General features: G+C 42.1%; 1 long non-coding RNA gene across 2 annotated transcripts; it reads left to right on the top strand.

Annotated features, from left to right (window-relative positions):
* The first annotated feature begins 9,544 nt into the window (after nt 1-9,544).
* On the top strand, nt 9,545-17,042 carry LOC307219197. 2 transcript variants are annotated; one of them, XR_013840320.1, is made up of 4 exons: nt 9,556-9,591; nt 12,569-12,655; nt 13,951-14,004; nt 16,747-17,042. It is a non-coding gene; the product is annotated as an uncharacterized lncRNA (long non-coding RNA). The 2 variants fall into 2 exon arrangements; XR_013840319.1 differs by lacking the exon at nt 13,951-14,004 and having other exon boundaries at nt 9,545-9,591.
* Nucleotides 17,043-20,112: the final 3,070 nt, after the last annotated feature.

The raw sequence follows: 20,112 nt of genomic DNA, 5'->3' as shown, positions 1-20,112 counted from the left end.
GTTCCCCAATACAAATTCCCCATTTGGGGAGATAAATGATTGCCATTTTTCAATTAAAGATTTTCTGACAGTTTCCAAAGCAATAAATATGAGGCCTTTTTGATACAATTGGCTCCTGGCTAGGCGGCTGCTCCATGGGAGGTTTGGGATATTTGTCCTTTCGCCGTCTGCCTTTGTGAAGTGACATGACAGGAGAAGATTTTGTCACGGTCTATTTGGATTAGGATGCAGACCTCACCTTCTCTTTGCAGCGATGCTTTTCTGCGGCACAGGAAACGCAAGTCAGGGGAACTCAGCCCACAATTAAGAAATGAAACTGGGAAATGCGGCGAATTAAAAAAAGTCGCAGCTTAAAGGCAATCCATATGTTAGCAAATGCTTTCCAAATGATCCAGCTTTGACCCCCTGAGTTGTACAAGCGAGGGGGATTGAATAGGGCTACAGATTGCATCTCTGATCTGTGGATTTTCCTGAGCTCCAGCGCTGTCTGCGGTGTGGCATGACCCTTGTGCCAGGGGTCGGCGCACTCACCCTGGGGGAGTGAGGAGGGAAGAATGGCAGCTCGCCCTCCCTTCCCCCAGGCCCCGTGTGTGGGGTCTCCGCTCTGAACTGCTAATTGAACTCGTTTGCAGCTCCAACATTGCAGCCCCCACAGCCAAAGAACAGCCAGCTATCGCTCTGGCACCCCTCGAGACCACACGTAAGCAGGCAGCATCCCACTTTTTTACGTGTGCAAGCCAAAAAGGGGGTGCCGTATAAGAAGAAATGTGCAGCAAGCACCTTAAGGAGCGAGCAAAGGCCAGGATGGAGACAAAGGGGAGAATTATGGGTTAAGCATCTCGATCCAGGAAGGCTCATACAACCCACTGTCAAAATGACCAATCCTAAACGCAAGGTTTCCTGCCCAGCCTCCTCTCATACCAGTTAGTTACGTACAGGGCCAGATTTAAGTTTGATGAGGCCCTAAGCTACTGAGGGTAATGGGGCCCTTTATATGTCCAGCTGTCCTTTGTCAACAAGAAATCGTCGCTGTTTTGTGTTGGATATACAGTCATACCTCGGGTTGAAGTAGCTTCAAGTTATGTATTTTCGGGTTGCGCTCTGTGGTGACCCAGAAGTAATGGAGCGCTTTACTTCCGGGTCTCGCCATTCATGCATGCGCAGACGCTCAAAATGACATCATGCGAATGCGCGGGAGCAGCGAAACATGACTCGCGCACACGCAGACGTGCAATCACGTCTTAAGTTTACTTCAGGATGCGAACTGGGCTCCAGAACAGATCCCGTCGTATCCAGAGGTACCACTGTATGCTCTATGGTAATTTCTGAACCTAATAGATATCTAAACCTATAAATATCTAAAGCCAATTGCACATGTTGCCATGCAACCAGCCCATGTAGAATTTAGGCACCCTATATATAGAAATGAGCAGGCTAGCAGGGAGCAGGCTAGCAGGCGGGGCCAATTACTTACATCATAGGAGCCTACACAACATAAGACACTGTTGCTGTATGTAGTTTTTATTTTATTTGTTTTTATCTTATAGTTTGGAAATGTACATCAGGTTTTTTTCGTTTAAATTTTTTTTGGGCCCCCAAGAGAGCGGGGCCCTAAGCTACAGCTTGTTTAGCTTATACGTAAATCCGGCACTGGTTACATATGAGAACCAGTGGCCCTGAAGTACAACCACATGGAAAGTTGCATGCAGTTGGTTCAGTGTGATCCGACAAGCATCCCAAGGCTGATGTGGAATTGTATTTTCTAGCCAAGAGAGCAAGTCCAGGGCTGACTCCCATTCACCTTTGAAGCTGCAACAGGGCAAATACTGTACCCCTGAGTTAAAATCAGATAAATAAGTGCTTAAGAAGTTAAAGCTGAGTTATCAAGAGAACATGAGCCAAACCTCCCTGTTAGTTAGTGCAAAATGTGGAGGTGTCCATCAGCAGAATCATGTGACACTAGCATCTGCAATGGCTTTCTATGACCTTTCAGGAACAATATAATTTATCTTTGCATACATCCCATCACCACCACCATTATGACAAAGAGTGTCTTTTTGGTCATGCCATCAATGCTACCTAGAGAGTCACAGAGGGTGGTATTCAACTACGTTTTACTCAGAGTAGCCCCATTGAAACGGATGATTGAGTGATTATATTTCTATGCCACTTTTCATTCAGATGAAATGCAAAGCAGATTATAAAGAACAAGAATGTGACATGACTAAGTTAAGTCTATTAATTTCAGTGGGTCTACCCTGAGTAACAATTAGTTACTCTGAATCCGAACCTGAATAAGATTCTGCATTGCAAGGGGTTGGACTAGATGTCCCTCGTGGTTCCGCTTACAAAAGAAGGCTCCAAGTGGTTTACAAGAAAAATCATAATAATAAAACCATAGTGAAAATCTGAGAATTCATAGGATCAAAACACATTAAAATACTAAATCACAACACTGAGCATTTAGTGGCATTACAATATATGGTGATGACAAATCTTTCAACAATTAGGAAAGCCTGAAAAAACAAATAGATTAAGAAAAAAAGACTTTTGAAACATACCATATGTTTAAGTGGGGGAAGGGGTGGACTCTGTATATTTCACTGTAATTGTTTGTGGGCAATTTCCAGTCTACTACAAGTCCAGTGCTTGCATGCAAAGGATCCTCATTCGCTCAAGAGAGACAAGTTTTCACTCTTCTCCTCATCAACAGGCATCATAAAGGGCCATTAGAGTAAATGAAAAAACCTATGTGCATCTACTGTCCCCATCCCTTATGCCCTCTCACCGCAATGCAAATAATGCACCTTTTTCAGAGCATAACTAACTTGCTCTGTGCAGGACCGAATGAGGATATGGGACATAGATTTCACCTTCACTCTAATGCTTATACTCTTGTGCCCACCTAATCCACTGAATCCACAGAATGGAGAATATCAAATGTTATTAAAATTGGGTTGTTACTGCTTTTAATCATATTTAAGTGTTTCCACATTTAATGTTTTTTTAAAAAAATCAAATATGTAATTTCAAGTTCTGAAAGATCTATCAGGGTGCAACCAATAGGTGAAATGAGGTGGGGTTTTTTTCTTATTTCAAGATGTTAAAATTCTGTAATTGGAAATACCTGCACACACAAGAGTATTTAATGAACTCCAACCAAAGCATGAAAATTAAGTCTTCCATTTATTTATTGGATATTTATTGTTCTTGAAATCTAAATTTGCTTTCTTCCCCACCCAAATTTTATTCTATTCTGTTTTTCATTTTTTGGTGCTTTGATACAACTTTTTGGTGCTTTGATACAACTTTTTGATGCAAGCACCTTTTTTAAAAAAGCATATATCCCCCCCCCCCCGCCTCCCAGGAGACTTGCTAATGAAATTTAGATGTGGTTCAGGACCAATTGGTTCCCATCTCTGACCTGGAAGTGAAATAACTTTATGTGCACTAGGCTCCTGTGATGCACTGCTCAGTCTTAACATGCCTTTAGAATGATATGCTTTAGTAAGTAGTCTGTGCATGGCAGTAATTGGATATTCCTTCACCTAGATTCACATATGCCAAGTCCCACCTCTTACCGCATCCTTTTAATTCTGGCACTTTGTCCACAAGGAAAAGCACACAATTTACAATGGAAGACTCTCATAGAGACTGCCTCTGTCTCTGTCAAAAGCAGAAATATTAAAAGGAAAATGATGAAAAATAAACACATTCTAAGCATAATCATATTTCATACAGCAATGGTCATTCTGTGAGCCAAGAACCTATTGTAACAAGTATGGGAATGTTCAGGGTTGCAGGAGAGGATATATTGTTTATTAATATCCTTCCTAACTTCCTCTAGCAAGTTCCTTTACTTAGCAGGGTTTACATTCCCCTCCTTACACACAGCAGATAGCTGGTTGCAGGCTAATGTGAGTCTCTCACTATTATAAAATTCAGTCTGTCTCAGATTGAATTGTACGTTCCTGGTAAATTCCCTTTAATACCTCTTAAAAGAATAAAGACACGACTCTTATTCAAAGTCAATAAAAGAAGTTTACTCACATCAGTTCACAGTTGGATTCCTGAAGGCAGACTTAGCTACAAATATGTACATGTGGATCTACCCCATATGGGGGAATAATCCCAGTGCTTCTGCTAGCTGAGAAGCTAGCAGAGCATTCCTAGCTAAAAAGCTGGTCAAACGAAGAAGGAAGTCAAAAAGAGAGTGCTGCGTGACTTGTCCTTTTGTTACCTGGACAGGTAAGGTCACACCCACCTCTAGTCACATGCAAAGGAAAGGATGCTCCAGCCCAGGAGGAACAGGAAGTTTCGACTGGCTGGACCAAACATCCGCTTGCATGTCCACTCTAGGAAAACAAGGAATGTTGTATCTGACTGCCTCTCATGGATCACATCTCACAACCAGACCATTAGATATGTTCCAGTTCTGTGGAACTCCCTCCTGGCTGAGATCCGACAGGTCCACTCCCTGCTGGGCTTTGGGGGCTTGGGGAATACTTAATAAATGAATAAATCATCAAGCATTTTAAGACAGCATTTTTAATTATTATGGCTAATCTTAAAAAGTTTTTATCTTCTGTTTCTCTTTTGTAACCTCATTGTATACTGCTTAGCAACTATCACAATAAGTGGTATGTAACTTGTTGAAATAAACAATAAGGCAAGTACCTGAAAGTGTCGGTGTCACAGATCTTAGGATCTAAATATAAATTGGATAAATGAATCAATTCAGTTGTGATAAGAAGCTGATCCAATTGGTAGATTTTACTTCTGATTGCATGGCTTGGAGGCAGACCACATGCAACCTGATGTGTCTGCAGATGAACTTCCAAACTGCAGACAGGAGATTGAACATTGTTTTTATTTATTTGTTTGTTACATTTGTTTCCCCAAATGGTTCTCAGGCCAACCAATAGTAGTAAAATGCAGTGTAAGATACAAAATAGCAATCCAAAGTGAGGCAGATAATACATGTTGATTAAATGCAAGAGACAGTGGAACAAATTGAAACTGAAACATATTTACACTGACCGAAACAAGTCAGCTTAGCTTGTCAAATGCCTGTCTGAATAAAAACATACTTACCTACCAGAAGAGTCATCAGAAAAGGGGATAAGCGGGTCTTCCTTGGCAAGGAGTTCCAAAGCCTGGGAGCAGCCATTAGGGAGGGCCTTTACTGACTTCCTAGCAAACACACTTCAAATGTTGGTTGGACAAAAAGAAGGCCCTCTCCAAAAGAACTTACTATATGGACAGGCTCATATGGGGGACTGCAATATTTCCAATACTACGGTTCCAGTTCATAGAATTGTAGAGTTGGAAGGGCAAGTCATCTAGTCCAACCCCTTGCAATGCAGAAATCTTTTGCCCAACACAGGACATGAATCCACAGCCCTGGGATTAAGAGTCTCATGTTCTTCCAACTGTGCCTGAGAGACTTTGTCAGTCATAACATAGTATTTTCAGCTGGCAATGGTTGGTGAATCTCAGGGATCTAGTAAAAAACAAAACAGCTGGAAGGCTGCCCTCCTCAACTGTATGTATAGCCAAAGGAAGCTCACCTGTAAAGTTACACAGGTACTTCCTCTGATTCACGAAAGTGGGGAGTGCAAAGCATTCCGATCCACCATCATGCAGGTGGGCAACCAATATAGGACAAAAAGTTGGTTCCCTCCTTCCCATTTACTTGCTATGTAAAACTACCCCTTCTATCTTGGATTATGAAATGCAAATCATGAAGATGAAAAAAACACCCAAAGTAGAAAGAAGCAATTATGGATAGGCACTTAAAATATCTGATGAAAATACATTGCAAAAGTTATAAATTTGGATCAATCTGCATAGCATTGCATACCCAGTTGCAGGAGGTATGCAGCCCAGCCAGGCTGGAGAAGAGGCGAAATAAGACACAATACATCAGTATTTGAGTTGAAATAGGCCACAATTTTTATTGATTAGATTACAGGTGTAAGTAGGGGTACCAACTCTATGATTTTATGATTCTGTGGTGTTGGTATTGGGTATGAATCTGGCATTAGCCTGCCAGCCTGCTGGCTGATTGGAGGGCTGAGTTGACCCTGGATTGAGGGTTGTTCTATGATACGGGTCAAATCAGGGCAACCCTACCAGGATCACCATTTGGAAGGTTGCTATGGCTCATTGGCCCTTGTTAGATTGATCAGCCTCCGAAGGCTGATCCCGTGCCTTTGCAGAGGGGAAATGGTGTTGAAAGCCTAAATCTCAAGAGGAAGTGATCTGACCATGACAAGGGACTGATGTCTTCCTGCCCAATTGAGAAAACAAGGTCCAGAGAGTGGCCTGCCACATGTGTTGGTCTGGTGACATATTGGGAGAGCCACATGGTTGTCATGGCAGCCATGAAGTCCTGAGCCACCCCAGTGCCAGTCAGCTTGGCAAGGATGTTCCCCAGAACCTGCAGTCTGGGAGTCCTCAACATGGCCTCTGAGACCAGCTGTGTCAGTTCAGGCAGGGAGACAGCTGGGCATCAAGATGGGTGGTAAAGCAGCAAAGCTGTCTTGATTGCCCAATGCCAGGAACACATAGTCTAGATCCACCTCCCAACTGGACACAGAGCCTGGAGAAAGAGATGGAATCTCTATAGACTACCGCAACTCCCACTACCCAAACCTCAAGACTGCCCTGTTGCCAGGTAGGCATAGCTGGGTGAGACCAACTCCACCCTTCTCCCCCACATAGATCTCAATGATACAGACTAGATCAGCCTCCTCATCCACAATCAATTCATGGATGAGGAAGGTCTTACTCCAAGATGACCAGACATTCAGCAACAGCAGCCGCAGACCCAAGGGCTGCCTGATAGGACAACCACAATTCCCCACTGCAAGGCCACTTATGCATGCTAGCCTTTCTTTCCCAAGTTAATGTTTGCTTAGGATGCCTCTGAGAAAAACCAGGTTTGACCAGCCTTCACAATTCAAATCTTCCCTCATAGTAAGGGTTGAACTAAACTGAATCATAAAAATATATTTTCTGTATAATCTTTTGTTATGACAGAAGAAACTGATGATTAGGTAATCAACCATTACTACAAAGAAAGCAGTCTGTTTGTCCATCTAGCCAAGTATTGTCGACTCAAGAGGCAAGTGGCTGTCTAGAAGAGCTCTTCAAAGTCTCTTTCCCATCACCTGCTACTTGATAGAAATCCCAGGGATTGAACCCATAAACCTCTACTACATACCACTAAGCTGTGTCCTACTAGTGTTTGCCATCACTATGGAAAAAAAAAACTCCAGAAAAGTATCAAATGATTCTCGCATCACTCTCACCCCTGCTGTGTACTTATGAAAACAGCTCCAAAATGAAGCGTTTCTAACCCAATCACTTTGGGCGGGGGGAGACTATTAAGTACATCAATAAGATATCTCTGTAGAAACTGTTCCACTTTTGTCCGTAATGTGTTTTTCCTAGGATAATTAATGGCTCTGAAGAGTGATATTGAGGCCAGCTGTTCCTTGCCTGTTTCAGTTCTTTAGACAGCAACCTCATGTGATTAAAGGTAAAGGTAAAGGTACCCCTGCCCGTACGGGCCAGTCTTGACAGACTCTGGGGTTGTGCGCCCATCTCACTTAAGAGGCCAGGGGCCAGCGCTGTCCGGAGACACTTCCGGGTCACGTGGCCAGCGTGATATCGCTGCTCTGGCCAGAGCCAGAGCCAGAGCCGCACACGGAAATGCCGTTTACCTTCCCGCTGGTAAGCGGTCCCTATTTATCTACTTGCACCCGGAGGTGCTTTCGAGCTGCTAGGTTGGCAGGCGCTGGGACCAAGCAGCGGGAGCGCACCCCGCCGCAGGGATTCGAACCGCCGACCTTTCGATCGGCAAGCCCTAGGCGCTGAGGCTTTAACCCACAGCGCCACCTGCGTCCCTGCATGTGATTAACAGTCGTAAACTATCAAAATGTCTGGACAGAGACTTTCTATTGCAGGTGCCCCAGAGGAGACCATGTGTTATGAGGGGTGCAATGATACATGGGAAGTTCTGTATGTGCCTGCCTTCCACAGCCTCCCCTCATCTCTTGACAGCTCAATAATGACACTTGGGAGGTCTTTAAAAGTAGACTCTGATGCAACACAAGATGCTACCATTGGGGAAAAGTCCCAATGCACACAGATAAGCAACTCTTTGGATATGGGTCTAAGTTTTTTTCAGAAATTTATATCCTGCTCTCCAAGATGCTCCAGGTGGCAAATATAGTTCCTCCTATTTTATCCTCACAATGACCCTGTGAGGTAGATTAGACTGAGGGAAAGAGACTAGCTCAAGGTTACCCAGTGAACTTTATGGCTGAGTGGAGATTTGAACTTGGGTCTCCCATACCCTAGCCCAGCCTTATAGTCAGAATACTACAATAGCTCTTTCAACTGAAATTGACATTCCAAATAAAGAAGAAAAAGTCATTATAATGGTACATTACTAAGAGAAGTAACAACACTAGCTTTTCCATTGTTTTAATTATGTTTTAGTTTTAGGTAATGAATATGTCAAAAATTCTAATTTGTGTCAAATATATATATATACATATAATATAATTGTTAAAATAAGCTTCCATGGGTGAGGCTGATTGTTCGGGCAAAAGTTAGTGACAACAAATATAAAAGACGGGGGGGGGGGAGGGAATAAATATTTGGGCTCCTGCTTTCAAATGGACAAATATAAAACTGCTCTATAATGCAGTTCCTGCTAAATATTTGGGAAAGTTAGGTACATCTTTTCTAAACATCAGGTTTTGATTTTAAGAAAGTTAAAACAGGAAAAACTTTTCAGTGGGTTAATATGAAGAGAAATGGCATTACATCATTTGCTATCTCTCTGCAAAAGAAAGGTTAGCTTTCAATGCAAAGTGCACTCTTAACTTTCACATCCTCATGGAATTCGCTGCATAAATAGTGATACCACATCTCCTAATTAAATCCAATGCCACATTTATTTTTTGCCAACAAGATACTTAAGTGTTAGAAATGGACCTCAGGTTTCCATGAAACTTTAACAGCCTGTGAAATCCTGAATTTCTTTTTTAGTGCTGCTGCCACTCAGTAAATAATGATGAAAGTTGTGGGATATTTTTGGCCTAGGTCAAGTGCTCTTCAAGAGAAAAACATGCTAAGAGGAGGAAATATAAGTACACTGTCAAATGTCAATGACTGCAAAATAGCTGCCGAATATATATTTACCGAGGCTCTGCTGGGAGGGTTTGACGTAATGACATGCTCTTAACAAAAATCTCACATGATTGGTTTACTAGTAGCAATTTCCAAGCAAAGTGTGCCTTAAAAAAGTATGTTGAGGATAAAAGCTCTGTGAATACATTCAACATTATCTTAAAAGCATTTGCAAATATGCATGCAAATTTTTCAAATGCTCAGGGCTTTAATTATGTGATTATATGGATTTTTAATGGCAGAGAATTCAGTGAGGCTCTAAAGTCTCAAGAGTTGATTGTAGTAGAATCCTGGAACTAGATTTTGCCAGTTTGATGCAGTTAGTTCTTGTGTGCACATTCTGACACTACAGAAGCCACTTGACGTGCAACAGAATAGAGGCAGGTAATTGTGGTTAATGGCTCCCCAAGTACGTTTGGTAATATACATCACCAATCCAACAAACACTAATTGAGAGGCCCGCCGCGACTCAGTTGGGTTTCATGCCTGGTTACAGAACTGAATAAGCCTTGGTCACCCTGATGGATGAATTTTATCAAATGGATGACAAGTGGAGTGTAACTCTGTTTTTCTTACTTAGCTTCTGATACCATTGGCCATAGAGGGCGAGCTGTCATCAGTAAACTACTGATACCTTCTGTAACATCTGAATTGGGAGAAGCTGTACAAGCCCTGGACTGATGTCTGAAGTTGGTAGTGGGCTGGATGAGGGCCAGTAACCTGACTGAATTGTGGCAAGCCAGAGGTACTGTGATCGGATCATCGAGTCCATATAATCAGTCATTTGCCTGCTTTGGATGAGGTTATACTCCCCCAAAGTGCACATTCATAGTCTGGGAATACTCCTGGGCCCATCTCTGTCACCAGAGGCCCAGATAATCTTAGTGGCTAGTAGTGCCTTTTACCAGCAAGAATCATTTCTGGGTCAATATAGCCTAACCACTGTTGTCTATGTGTTAGTCACCAGGGAAAGGCTCCTGTAGACATCTGAATAGCACATACATGTTCATTATTTCTTTAGTTTTTTACAATATATGATCAAAACTGGATTACTGGAAGAATATGGGTGGCAAGACAAATAAAATGTTACAGTATTATCAAGGCTGTTTGAGATTCAGCCTAATTCTGAATTGTTTTAGAGTCCAGAATGATGCATTGTGCATTAGCATTTTGTACCTCCATCTTGGGATCCAAATGATGGATGATGAGAGGTGAGATTCACATTGATCCTCTATCACTTCATCATAAATCAGGGGATTTATTCAGGGAGGGAGGGAGCATCCATGTTTCAGTGTAGGACATTTCTGCCTGCCTCCATAAATTTTCAACCAGTTTTAATCACTCTGAGACTGATAACCATCAAACACTGTTAATTTCCAACAAATTATCTAATCCAGATGGTTGAACAATCTGGATAAACACTGGACCCAATAGGATCATAAAACAAATAAGCATGAAACGGTTTAAGATTTCAACTCTCAGCTCACCTAACCTAGGACCTCAGCAAGCTTCCCATCTTTCCAAACAGGAAAATGTAAATATGGTAATATGTAGCACGTGTTTGCAACAGGATTGACTTTCTGCTAGTTTGCATGGTGAAAGCCCACACACATAACTGCCTCAAGGGAGATAAACTTCATTTAGACTAATATGTTAATCATGAACCAGGCCTAGGCTCTTTTACCAACTCTATTACAGCTACTCCAAAAGTATGAACAGAGCAATAAGGTATATGATTGTGATTCAGTCAATTTTGGTAAATTATTGATACATTTCAGGAAAGATGCAAGATAGTTTTGGAGTGTGGAAAACAATAAAGCAAAATGAGAAAATGTTTGCAGTTCAGAAAGTCAAAATTGAGTCCTGGTTACATTTAAAAGTTGTGCAAGATTCCATTCCACCTCTTTTATTTGGATTTATTTGGATTATATCACTGGATTTCTGCTCCTAAATGCAATGGGTGAGCACAGTAATAGAATGATCAAATCATTGGGAATTAGAATACCAATGCTCATCATTATTCCTGAGGAAGTTGAAGTGGTAGAATCAAGTCTATTTACATAAAAAAATTTTCTGTTGCTTTCAGTGCACCAGAGTAAGGTTGCAATCCTGTTCACATATTGGGCTGCCCTGTCAAACCAAATTTTGAATTTATTGCAGTTTGTGAACATCTGTCAAGTCCTTTGTGCCCTGATTGTTGTCCTTGGAGGAATCTGGTGTCCTTTTATCTTATGAGATCACATGGCAGTTATTTTGAACAGCTAATGGCTTTCAGATGGTCAAACAGCATCTTAAAAATGCAATTTTCTGCATTGCCATGTTAATAAAAATGCTGTATTTGCCAGAACCCCCCCCCCCCAAAAAAAAATGGTGGGGTACTTGGGGTAGGAACAGTCAGATTAATGTATTCAAGTTCTTAGAAACTGTGGTGTTGACTTTTAAATAGCTTCTGTTGACTTGGAAACAAAGGTAATTGGTAAGAGTGGCAGCCAAGCCGGGGGAGAGGGTCAAGCGATGCATGTTGATGATTTTTTTTAAAATCATAAAGCAGTCAAACAAAATTATGATGAGCAATTTCTTCCTTCGTCTGAAGAAACTGGTGCAAAGGTGCGTTTCCCACTGAATATAAACAACAGTCATGGGGGTGACATTGACATGGGTACAGGGTTAAAGTCATCCTCCCTCCAACATCACAGGCACAATCTAGAGTTCCCATGGCTGTTGTTTATCTGTTTAGTAATTGTTAAGTGCATGAATAATGGCATCTCTTATTTGGCCCTAATTTATGCGTGTGTTTTAAAAACTTTTATTTTGAATAAAAAATTGCTGTGGAGCCCCAACCCAGACTGTGCTCTGGATCCTCACTGGGGGCCCATGCAGTTTCCTCGCCCAAATCTTTTCTCCTCAAGGGCTGCCCACAATTGATGATTTCCAGCAGGAAACTGACAAAGGGCCCTAATCCTGTCACAAAGACTCTTCACAAGCTCCCCCACCCCCAATTTTTAAAGGCTACTTTTTCCTTCAAAACAAAAGCGATTATTTCTATGGGTAATGAAACTTAATAGAAAATAAGTGGTTACTGTATCATCTCTGACTGTTTACAAAACTGCAAGTTGTAGCCCAAGTTGTAGCGTCGCCTTTAAATAGGCTCATTTTTCTAGGCTCTGATATGCCTAGAAATATGTTTAGGCAGCATGAACATAAAAAATTGTTATAGGTGTGATTGTCATGCATATGTAGAATTTTCATTCAACAATGGTCAGCTGAAAGTGTGCATAGCAATGTTCCAAAGCACCTTGCTTATGGAAATGATAAAATAAGAACAATATCATTTTATCTAAATGCTATTTTTCCTCTTCAGAAATAGCATGATGGCAGAAATGGAAAGTGTAGGAAACATAATCAGCTTGAACTGAAATGCTGAATTCCATCCATTCTTTCAAACAGGGTAAATGGAAATAGCTGAAACATAAGTTTGAGTCTTGGCTAAAACTGAGCATCATTCATTTATTTATTAAACCATTTATTTGTTTATTTCTGCTGCTGTGGTTGCTAAAAAAAAAGTTTAGGAAAGTTATTTACACAATTAAAGTAAGAAACAAAGGCAACCAGAACTGACTGATAAAAGGCAACAGTCACACAAAATCTACCCAGTCCAAAAATATTAAAATCCAATACATATATACAGCTAAAAGCCACCAGCCTCCCAACAATGTAACAGTTCCAACTGAAGCTAAGTAAAATAAATGTCTCTTTAGGCACTGTGGGTTAAACCACAGAACCTAGGACTTGCCCATCAGAAGGTCGGCGGTTCGAATCCCCGTGACGGGGTGAGCTCCCGTTGCTCGATCCCTGCTCCTGCCCACCTAGCAGTTCGAAAGCACGTCAAAGTGCAAGTAGATAAATAGGTACTGCTTGGGCGGGAAGGTAAACGGCATTTTCGTGTGCTGCTCTGGTTCACCAGAAGCGGCTTAGTCATTCTGGCCACATGACCCGGAAGCTGTACGCTGGCTCCCTCAGCCAATAATGCGAGATGAGCGCTGCAACCCCAGAGTCGGTCACGACTGGACCTAATGGTCAGGGGTCCCTTTACCTTTTAAAGGCCTATAGTGATGACCCCCAGATAACAGTATGTTTCAGAGGTGTGGGGCCGTTGTAGAAAATGCCCTCTCCCAAGTGTCTGCCAATCTAACTGTTTGAGATGGGCTGTTGAGTAGTATCTCTCTTGCTGACCTTAAAGTGTGGTCAGGCTGATATGGGTAAAGGTAGTCTTCAAGCAGCTTGAGTGCAAACTGTTTAAGGCTATAAAGATTAAACCCAGCATTTTACATTGAGTTTTGAAATGCAGTAGCCTCCAGTGCTGCTGGCCATTTATTCAGTATTCAACTGTGGCTGTTTTCATCAGCAGCAGGAAGTTCCAAAGCATCTTTAAAGGCAGCCCCACATAGAGTAGTCTAGCCTGAATGTTTCAGGTACATAGTAATGAAAGCAAGAGCAAAATCCTCCAGATAGGAACATAGCTACTGGCTGCCGCTACCATTTCCACCTGCGTATTCCCAGTTAGTAGCAGCTCCAGGAAGATTCCTACTCAGTCTACATGGACCTTCAGGGGGTGTGCAACCCCATCTGACACCAGTTTTAAACCTCTACCCACAGTGTTTGATTCCCTTACACTCAGAATTCTCCTGTCGAGATGTAGACTCAGGGTTTTTATTCTTTCACCCACCCCAAATTTCTTTCCAGGTACCGGTTCAAGAGTTCTCCAGTTTCCTTGAGATTAGTAGGTAGAAATGAAAGGTATTGCTGAGTATTATTCCTATAATGGTGAAAGTTCAATCCAAACCTCCAGATGGCTTCCTCCAACAGATAGATGTAGATGTTAAAAAGCTCAAGAGACATTTTGGAACTTTGTGGCAATTGTCATGGGTGGGAATAAAAGACCCCCAGCACCATCTGCCAGGACAGGACAGCTCCTTCAGAAAGAATCAGAACCACTGTAACACCACAAGATAAATGATCCAGAAGGTTGCTATGGTCCATTTAACTTTAGCTGAAAGCTTCTGAGAGCCCATAGGAGCCAAGTCGTAGAGGCTGGGGTCCCTTCTCCACCCCCTAAAATATTTGAGGGGATCAGGACCCCCCAAAATTGATGGACATTTCCATTCAAATGTTTGTATGTGCCACAACATGTGATCAATTAAGTGTGATGGTGCTTACCTGAGCCCCCCACCCCCAATATTTCATTGAAGTTAGGCTCCCCTGCACTCTCTTCATCTATTCCCCAGCATAAATTATCCATCAGAGCAACAAAAGCCATTTCTCTCCCCAAACTAAGCCTGTAATGAGATTTGTATACATCTAAATAATTAGCATCAGTGCCTAGCGTCAAGGAACAACCACATACTCAGACACCCTCCTCAATAATTGTAAATTTGAGCTAGGCTATAACTATCAGAAACCACTGCATCTGAATTAGGCTTCAAAACAGTGAAGATTGCCCCATTACTTCAAGGTACAAACACCCATCCCTGGTGGATTTCACAAGCCAGGATGGACAAGAGTCCTGAAAACAGATGGCGAGTCTCGGTCCTTGAGGTAGTTTGTCTATGTCCTCAGGCGACACAAGTGGAAAGGTATACCGAGTACCATGAACAGACATTGCAACAGTCCCATCCATCTCAGACTCTGTCAAAACAATGGCAACCAGCTCATGTCCCACATTCCGTAAAACTGCCCTAGGAATATATAACATTTTTATTTGGAAAAAGAAAAGGGAAAAAAATGGGCCCCATGTATGTCCTCAGGCAAAGACTGAAGAAGAGGAAGCAACAGTCTCTTAACAATGCATATTGTCCATTTCCTTTTAGACAGGTCTAAAACACAAATGTTTTCCTTGTCCATAAACAGCCTGAATCCCTCTTTCAGCGATTCCTGGTGGTCTCAAACCATCAACAAGCATAAAAACATTTTCCCCAAATATTTGCCTTAACCAGTTTCTTTGCAGTGTGAAGAAATAAACCAGTTCCCCCTTCCATGGCCTGATTCCTTAGAAGAGGTTTCTCCCCCCCCCATCCCTTACTGCCCCACAGCCCGCCCCTTACACACATACACTTGCAATTAGAGCTATTCTCATGTAACTTTCTTCCTCCTCTCTCTCCCTTGTATAATCTCCATTTCCCTTCGACGTGCGTTATTTGGTTTGGGAATTATGTCTATTTACTCTGAGTGGAAGTTGTACAAAGGTTGTGTTTATGGGAGAAAATTATATCACTGACAAACGCTGATTGGCATGTGGACCTTGCGAGGGAAAACTGCAGAGGGTGTTTTCATCAACTTGGAATAACACAATGATTGTGTTTTCAGCAGAACTAAGTGTTCACATACTCCAGTGCTTTCTGATGGTTGTTTATACAAGGCACAGCTTCCCAGATCTTGGAGAGGGAGAGAGAGCAAACTTAACTGAGACAGGAAGCAAATAGAACATTAACCATAATGCAGAAGCAGGAATTCCCTTTTGGAAGAAAATCTGCTCTCTAATTTCTATAGAAACTGGTGGGATGGTGGAAAATAGCCTCGCAAGTTTGGTTTGCACAATCCTGTAGACCCATTTCTACTGCCAAACATGAGTCAGCGGATTTTATAATCTTGTAGACCCGTTTCTACTGCCAAAGAAGAGTCAGCAGATTTTATTATAAGTAAGAATTAGGGCCTCATCTTTAATGTAGCCAAACAAAATATTTAAAAAAAATATATCAAAGGGAGAAACCTAAGTCTGTTGCTGTTTAAGGAACCTTTTGGGAGCGGACAGTTTGTAATAATTGTCATCTTCAGTCAATTCACAGGATTGTTGACTTAAGTAAAACCGATGGCCATACACAGTAATGTTTTATCCTGGTGCAAAAGAGTATTAAGTGCAATCCTCAATCCATTTATTCTTGCTATTGCTTTATTCTGGGAAAGTGAATTGAAATACAGCGATCTTTTCAAAAAACAAAACAGAAAGCAGGTGCTTGGATTTAAGTGATTTAGCAGTAGTTGACTTCAATACAGCCAATATCCTTTAAACCTTAGTAGTGAATATATACAGATTTAGGAGAGGTAGGTTGCTTTAGTACAATAGATAAAGGATCTGGGAGTAACCTTACTAGTTTCAGATACTGAGGGAAATTCATAATAATCTCTAGGAATAATAGCAGTTTGGTGTGTTACTGACTGTGAAGGGAATAGGAAGTACAAGCGATTTGCACTTTCTGATGTCTAGTCTTCTTTGTAATGTATGAGAAAGAAATCACACTCCCACCCCCCCACCCCATGGTAAGATGTGCACACTGTTTTTCATGTTCAAAACTTGTGCACCCCTCCAAAGTGGGTTATTTCTTCCCTGTCATCCAGTAATACCACTTTAAAGGTTGCCTGTGCAGCATCTCTGTCTATGCAATACAGAAAATTTTTATTAGCAAACACTGATTTAAACAATGCAACAAATTAGATTTCAGGCCACTAATTTATTCTTCCTTTTCCATCCCTTCTCTTTCCCAGCCTTTTAGAAAACCCAGCAACAACATGACATTAAAAGAAAGGGGTCCTGTTTGCTGTTTGTTGTATATAATAGGTTCCTGAGCTGGAAGAGGAGTTGCTTTTAAAAATCAGCAGCTCACACTTAAGTTACTAAGTCAACTTTTTGTATTGTTTCAGATTTTGTCGTGCAATAGACTCCATCTGTGGTATAGATGTACTTTATGCAGGTTATATTAAATTATATTTTAATAACTCTCCATATTCCCCCCGCCCCCTTTATCCACTTCAGTTTTTAAAATCTCAGCCCCTTTAACAGAGAAGGAGGGGAGGGCATTTATTAATGCAGCACTTTCTGAATTGTTTTATAATTGGAAACATTTTTGCCAAGCAAAGTCCATGAATAAAACTCACTTCCAAATCAAACTCCTTGTTCCCTGTTATTTTTAACTCTCCAGTCAAATGCTTGTATTAGATTGAAAACTTTCCCTGTTCTTTTTTTTAAAAAAAAAAATATTGAGCAGTGTAATGTTCTACAATTATAAAACCGTCCCAGTGATTCTGAAGTCTGGCAAAATAATATACTGCCCCCCTTTTTTTTTCTTGCATGGGGGAGGTGCGTGTAGATGTCTGTGTATGTTGCCAATTAGTTTTGCTGTAAATACAGACCTCCATCCATCATCGGTCTCTGGGTGGCTATAAGAGATCTAATTTGTTTCAGATGCCCTGTGCTTTCTGAGCTGTTCACCAACTCTGGTGACCTGCTGAGAAGACCAAAAGCTCTAGAGGGATGACTGACAAGGGAAACACACAGAGAGAGAGGTGGGGGGAACAGAAACTCTCTCTGCCTAACGCACAGACATGCCGCCCCAAGTAAGAAACAGAGGTTTGCTCTCCACCCCTCTCCTTTTCAGAAGCCGGCTGCTTTAAGAAAGGACTTGAAAGGTGTAAGACTCCCATAAGGGAGGCTCTGACATGGTCATGGAAAACTCCTCTCCCGACCTGTTCTCCCACCTCCCTTTCCCCTGGCTTTTTACAAGCCTTGCTTAAAACCTCCAGTTCCCTAGGAATTTTATGAATGCCTAGGAGCAGCCAAAATAAACTCGTAAAGGGGGGGGGGGGAGAGAGAGAGAACGTTTTGAAAAAAAAGGTCACAGACCTGTACAGCAAGTGCTAATCGAGAACTGTTTGAACACAGAGGAAAGTGCAGGGCCGCAATGCAAACTGGTGGCACACGCATTTGTTGTGCAGCTAAAAATTCATAGATTTTCATTTACAAAAGAGATTCACCTCCTGCCAGGAGGACCTAAATCTATGCATCCCAGCTGGCCTTGCAACACTGGTCCTGAAGCTTCGCCACTGACTTGAACCAAAGCCATGTTTGTTTTTCAGCTTCTCCAGAGCAAGAAGTAGGCCAAAGATTACAGACCCAGAAGCTAAACTCACAGGAAGCTCAGACTCTGGCATGGCCCATAGAAAACCATTCAGGAGAACAATATATCTTTGGATTTCCCAGTAACTAGGAACCATACAAGGATAACTCAGCTGCCTTCAAATCTGGTAGTTATTTTATTCTTTAATTCAGAGAAGACACAAAGAAAACCTGCCACACAATTCAATCCATGTTTATGCAGAGGCAATCCCTGTTGAATTCAATGGGGTTTACTACCCAGCAAGGGAGCGATTGCATACCCTCCAACATTTCTCTGATAAAAATAGGAATGTCCCATTCCATAGCAATAATTTTACTATTTATACCCCACACATCTTATTGGGTTGCCCCTGCCACTCTGGGCAGCTTCCAGCAAATATGAAAACATAATTAAACATTTAAAAACTTCCCTATACAAGGCTGCCTTCAGATGGCTCAGGGGTCAGATAACTCCATACCCTCCAACATTTCTCCAATGAAAATAGGGATGCCCTAAGGAAAAGCAGGACATTCCGGGATCAAATTAGAAACCAGCACGGCTTCTCTAAATCAGGGACTGCCCCTGGAAAATAGGGACACTTGGCGGGTCTGCAATTGAATCACAGGAGCCAACTTCTAGGGCCTGAGCTCCCTTTGCCCCCCATAAAATTTTTGAGGGTCTGGGGCCCCCAAAGTTGATGGGCATTGGCATTCAAATGATGTGTGCGCACCACATTTTTTGATCGATTATGCGGGGCTTACCTGGGCCCCCCCAAATTTTTATTCAAGTTGGCACTCCTGGAAAGTGTCTTCTAATCTGCCCATCAGCTGAGGGGAGGATGGGAACACACCTTTAAATGCCCCCTCCTCCGCACTTCTCCTTCGAACCTCTGCAGTTGCAGGCATGATCTGAACTTGGGCATCTGCCTTCCAACATTCCAACCATCTCGCAGTGGTTTGAAGAAGAAATGCTGCGTAGGGTGAAGGCAGGCTCCCATCTACTCATCAGCAGGTGGGAACTCACCTTTCTGGATCCAAGGAAGCTCCTGATTGTTCCTTTGAAGTCCCACCCTTACCTATGCCGCCCCTGATGTGGGGTGGGGTGTGGGGCAAACAGGCATCTTTTCCTGATAAAGGTATGGGCCACATTTGCTGTGTGGCCCAGAAGCTCCCCGCCACCAGCCTAAAGTATATGATTAGATCAAGGTGAATCTCTGAACGTTTTGCATCTGGCACTGTCTGCCACTGGCATGTGGTCCTCAGGATAGGAAGAAAAACATTTCCCAATCTGGTCCAGAAGATAATCATCCAACACACATTTATTTATCACAGGAGGAAAAGGAACTAAATTCACAGTTAGAGTACTGACTTTGCTGGGGAGTGTTGGCTCTTTTTCAAGACACTTCAGGCTTCAATTTACCTCTGAATACATCAGAGTTTCTCTTTAAACTAATCAGAGGCTGAAGTGAATCTGGGGGTTGTCCTCGCAGAATAAATGATTGCATAAACAGGCCCACTTAAACACATGCCAGAGAGCATTTTTAGAGATGTTAATTTGCCTCCCAAACGAAGAGGACCACCACCGCTGCATCAACTTGTGTGTCTGCTGCTGAATTGTAAGTGCTGGGAAGCAGGAGATTTTCACAGCATTGACAGCAGGGCTGCATTTATAGTTGCATCTCAAATATTTATATCCAGCCTTACATATATTATTTCAAAGCAGCTCATGATTTTAGCAGTAAAACATTGCAATTATTAAAAAGCAGTAAAATGCACAGTGTTTAAAATATTCCAGCACCTGGTTGACAGAGCTAGGCTTAAGATGTCCATCGGAGGAAAGATGCAGAACGAAGTAGATTCCACACCAAGCAGATCTCCCTTTGCTGAGGGTATCAGCAATTGCTTAAAGATACACCCCCCCCTTGCTTTGGCATGGCAAGGGCAAGGTCTATTTTTCAGGATGAAGCAGGGAGATGGAC

Source organism: Podarcis cretensis, assembly GCF_951804945.1.
Source record: "Podarcis cretensis genome assembly, chromosome: 6".
Taxonomy (NCBI): domain Eukaryota; kingdom Metazoa; phylum Chordata; class Lepidosauria; order Squamata; family Lacertidae; genus Podarcis; species Podarcis cretensis.
Note: the sequence above shows the minus strand (reverse complement) of the source record. Positions and strands in the feature narration are given on the sequence as shown.